The following is a 5,137-nucleotide window of genomic DNA, read 5'->3' as shown; positions in this document are numbered from 1 at the left end:
CCAGGGAAGCCCTAAGTTTCCTTTCCATCTTAAAACCCTATTTTCTAGCAGTAAGTTAAATTAAGGACCAGCTCCACTTGCCTTCATCTACAGAACAGTCCACATGCCAGTGTGAGGCTGCTATTCCGATACCAGCACAGCTAGCCTGACTTTCCACTCGTGGTATTTTGGCAAAAATGTCAAAGAGGCGATCAAAGACAGGACAGGTCGTGGGTTTCTCCCTAGGAAGGTCATCGCTCCCTTCCCCTCCCCCACCCGACCCCCGACTCATGGGAAATACATAAAGACGGCAGTAGTAGCGTCAGCGTGTGCTGCCAGTCCACCTGGGGGCCTTAATTGCTGCCTACTCCACCGTCGTCATCTGGCTGATTGCTTGTCCAGAGCATGAGGTTGTCGCGGAGGAGCTGCATGATGAGCGTGGAGTCCCTGTAGGAGTCCTCGTTGAGAGGGTCGAGCTCGGCAATGGCGTCATCAAAAGCGGTCCTGGCCAAGTGGCAGGCTTGCTCTGGGGCGTTCTGGATCTCATAGTAGAAAACGGAGTAGTTAAGGGCCAGGCCTCATCTAATGGGGTGAGTGGGCTGCATGTGCTCCTTGCTAATCTCATGGGCTTCGCTGTAGGTCTTCTCAGATGACTCCCCGACGATCGCCCTCTTCTCTCCAGTGGCGACTTTGGCCAGGTAGCGGTAATAGTCCCCTTTCATCTTCAGGTAAAACACTTTGCTCTCATACTGGGTCTCACTGCAATTCTTGATCAGGTAGTTATCCAGCAGGCTCAGCACATCCTGACATACAGCCTCCAACTCCTTCTCTATTTTTTCACGGTAAGCACGGACCATCTCTATCTTCTTCTCGTTACCATCTGCAGACGTCTTCTCTTAGTGCTACTAATGACCCTCCAGGAAGAACGGCGTGCCCCAACTACATTCTTGCAGGCCACAGAGAGAAGGTTTCTTTCTTCATTGGACAGTGGCTCATTCAGTTCTATCACCTGCAGGAGCGACGGGCGACTAGTCCCCAAGTCGACCCAGTGAAAGCCTGCGTCTGCGAAGGGGCTGGGGTGAGGTGGCGGGGTGGGGGGGGGATCTCACGTTCTTCATGGCCACGGCCATGTCGTTGTAGCACTCCACCTGCTCCGCCAGCCGGGCTTTCTGCACCAGTTGCTTGCTGTCCACCACCTTCACGGGCTGGGTCAGGCCAGGCAAGGAGACCGGAGTGGCCTGAAGGGCTCAGAGGGCGGCTGCGGGCATGGCTGGAGTCCGTGTGCCAGAAGGACCAACGCACGAAACGAGCGGCTGAGGTGACGGTGCGAAGGCTGCGGCTCGAGCTGCGACTGCGGGACCTGGAGCGAGGCTGCTCTTAACCTCTTTATTTTAATTTTTTTTTAATATAATGGGATAATTTTTTATGCTATCACATCAAAATTTACCCCAGTCTTTTAAAACCCTGCGTAGTATTCCATCATTTGTCTATACTGTAATTTATTTCACATGATCCAGCAATCCCACTCCTGGGCATATATCTAGAGACAACTCTTAACTTGAAAAGATACACGCACCCCAACGTTCAAAGCAGCACTATGCACAAGAGCCAAGGCATGGAAGCAATGTAAATGTCCATTGACGGATGAATGGGTAAAGATGTGGTATGATGGAATATTACTCAGCTATGAAAAAGAATGAAATGATGCCGTTTTCAGCAACATGGTTGGACTTAGAGATTATCATACTAAGTGAAGTAAGCCAGACAGAGAAAGACATATATCATATGATATCACTTATATGTGGAATCTAAAAAAATAATACAAATGAACTTATTTATAAAACAGAAATAGACTCACAGACACAGAAAACAAATTTATGATTACCCAAGTGTAAAGCGGGGGAGGGATGAATTTGGAATTTGAGATTAACAGGTATAGATTACTATATATAAAATAGATAACAAACAAGGACCTACTGTATAGCACAGGGAACTATATTCAATATCTTGTAGTAACCTATAATGGAAAAGAATATATGTATCTATATATCTATATATCTATATATATATATTCTAATCACTTTGCTATACACATGAAACATTGTAATCAATTATACTCAGTAAAAAAAAAGGGAAAAAATTTGGCTAGTTTAAAAAATAATCAATTGCATATAATGTATATTTAGTTGTTTCCAATTTTTAAATTATAATTATTTATAATGACATCAATGATATTGATATCTTAGAACATAGATCTTTTCCCCCTCATTTCATTATTTCCTTAGGATAAACTCCCTGAAGTGAAATATCTGGTATGAGCATAAAAAAGATACATATTTAAAATTTTGATCATATTGTCCTCTCAAAAAGTTAGATCAGCTTATACTCCTGCTAAAAAACAGTATATTTAAATGACAATTTTCCATACGCTCAAAAACTGAGGATTATCAATATTTTATTACTTTCAAGAAAGAATAGATGGAAGTGATGCCCCATTTAAACCTGCAATTCTTTGATTATTTTCTGCCAAGTACCTTTTTCTGTATTTGTGGACATCTTTATTTCTTCTCTTTTGATTTGCTTGTTCATGTTCATGAGCAAAGTTTTAATCAGATTAATAATTCCATTACAAGGTTGTGTCTTAATATCTTCTTTCAGTGAAATTAATGTCAAATTGGTGGGCAGAGGTCTCTACCCTCCAATTATATATGATTAATGTCTCCAATTACTGTCTTAGATTAAAGTACTTTTCAGATTCTTCTGTGCAACTCAAGGTTTTATGGTATTCTTGTTTATTTTTTAGAAGAATGTGAGTGTAGCGTGAAGCTCACTCAGACAGAAATAAGGTTGCTAATGTGGACTTTGGTAGGGAAGGAAGCTGCCTCTCTGTGGGACCTACTCATTGATTCTAAAACCAGACCATCCAGATCTATTTGAAACAATCTTTGAGGATGTTTATTAAGACCAAAAAGAAGTTTGTTAATGAGACTGAACTCAATTTTTTTGCTGGACAGTTAACTTAAATATAAATGTATCCATCTGATGAAGCATATACTGATAGGTTCTGTAATCACTTTCAATTTTCTTTTCACTATGGAGCTTTTTGAAAGTCTTCACCTGGGATGAGGAATAGAATGGCCACTCCTGGCCCTTTGGCAGTGACCGGGTTTCTGGGAACCTTTTCTGTGTGTCTCCATAGTTCTTTCTGTGCCAGACACATCTTTACATGAGATGTAATGGTGACTCTTGTTGGCTGATCCTTTCTGCTCTTTCTGTCATGTTTCAGTCCAGTGTAAGGGCCCCGTGTAATCATGAGAGTAAAGCTCAGGGATTTTCTTCCCTCCAGTATGTTTTGCAAAATGCAGTGAAGGAGCTGAAGCCATAGGTTACAAACCTAAGACAATTTTCCTTCCCCGGTGTCTACTCCAACCCAGTCTTGGAATAGTCCTCTACTACTCGTGGATGACATCCCAAGCAGACCCTGCTTTCCCAGTCTTCCTTAGACACAAAAGGTCCACAAATCAGAGACCAAGAAAAGGTCCCATTTCAGTGATCAGTATGTCCACTCTAACTACGGTGTGCATCCACTGTTATTTGACACCCACAGAGGATCACTTGTCAACATTTCCTCCCTCTATAGGACCAAATTATTTTCAGTATAATCATGAAAGGGAACAAATATTAACAACGGCCAAAGAAAAAAACGTAAACAGTGCAAGTTTTCTTTTCTCAAACGTCCATATATAATCATGTCAGGAACTAAAAAATAAGTAAAAATAAAACAAATACTACAATACAGGAAAGGGGAAAAGTAGTGAATTAATACTTTCTACTTAGGTTATGATTATTTTAAAGAAAGAAAAAATTACACTGTAGTTTGCACTCAGCTTTAAATTTTAAACCAAGAAAAACTCCAAGTGGTCTCAGAGAATGACAGATTTGAAATAACATATGTTCTTTGTCTTTACAATAACCATGCTATCACGGCTTATTTCAAATCTACTGATTAAATGCAGGGATATGAAGTATGATAGCAGCTGGAGATATTAAACTGTGCCTGAAGCAAACACAATGATTCTGAACCCTTAAAACTTACTCTTAAAACGAATGTGTGCAGCTAAGTTTAAGTGTGTTGGGGTCAACTGGGCAGCAGGAAATTTTCCGAATTAACTTCCAGGCGGAAACTGTTTACTAAAAGAGAAGTAATAAAAATATCCTAATTTGGAGCCTACATATATAGTACTCAAGAGTATCCACAGCAATTGTTTAGACATTAGACCAACAAAAGATACTTTCGGGGGGGAGAAGTTTATCATAGACATTCTATAGAATTGTCACATGATGATGATAAAAAGCAGATTGACATTGATTAGACTTTATTATTGCTTTTAAATTCTCTACAGACGATGCCTACCTGATGCCTTGATACTATATCAGCTCTGGAGCTTGGATTCAACCCTCAGGAAAACATAGGAGGAAGATATGAGTTTCGGTCGTTGAGTGAAATCGGGCTCAAAGTAAAAATTATGCTCAGTTATTAAAGAATGGAAAAAGTTACTCTCCTAAACATCTGAGTTTGTGGCTGGAAAGTTGTAGCTTGTTATTCCAGAAACTGCTTCTTGGTGCTTGCTGCTTCCCTTTCTTTCTCTTATCTGAGCCCATAGAGTATGGTTTCTGTTGTATGGGTAGAAGAGATTTTTAGCTTTTGTTTTGGAGAGAAGAATTGCTTTGTAAATGGGATCCAAACCAAACACAGACTTCCCCGCCCCACCTTGGGGTGGGTGGGTGGGTGGGGCAGACGCATGAACGTGTAACCTCAGAACACGATTTGCACAGAATTCAGGGAACATCCACGCTCAGTGTCAAGTGGGTCACAGAAGCCCCTTTCATCTCCAATCCCCTCCCCTCTTCAGGGCATTCCACACCCTCACCTTCTTTGCCAATCCCTGGCCTGAGGCTGCTCTCAGGAGCTAAAATGGCAGGTGCCTGTTCATTCTCAATGTCTTCATTCTGAAGAGCATCGATCTGAATATCTGTGGCAGCGAGGGAAGGACCTGCCGTCCTAGAGGGGGACTCTTTCGTAGAGCAATGGAAATGTTTCTGAATCCTGAAATCCAACATGGCTTTGCAAACGACCATGCTGGTGAGTAAGTCTTCA

General features: G+C 41.6%; 1 pseudogene across 1 annotated transcript; it reads right to left on the bottom strand.

Annotated features, from left to right (window-relative positions):
• Positions 1-332: 332 nt before the first annotated feature.
• Positions 333-4,783, bottom strand: LOC309806549 (14-3-3 protein gamma-like; annotated as a pseudogene). The gene is made up of 3 exons: positions 4,751-4,783; positions 1,089-1,217; positions 333-988 (listed from the first exon to the last, which is right to left on the bottom strand). The product of its transcript is annotated as a 14-3-3 protein gamma-like (transcript).
• Between the last annotated feature and the right edge of the window lie 354 nt (positions 4,784-5,137).

This window comes from Mesoplodon mirus, assembly GCF_964341445.2.
Source record: "Mesoplodon mirus genome assembly, chromosome: 6".
NCBI lineage: Eukaryota > Metazoa > Chordata > Mammalia > Artiodactyla > Ziphiidae > Mesoplodon > Mesoplodon mirus.
This window is presented reverse-complemented; position numbering and strand designations above follow the sequence as displayed.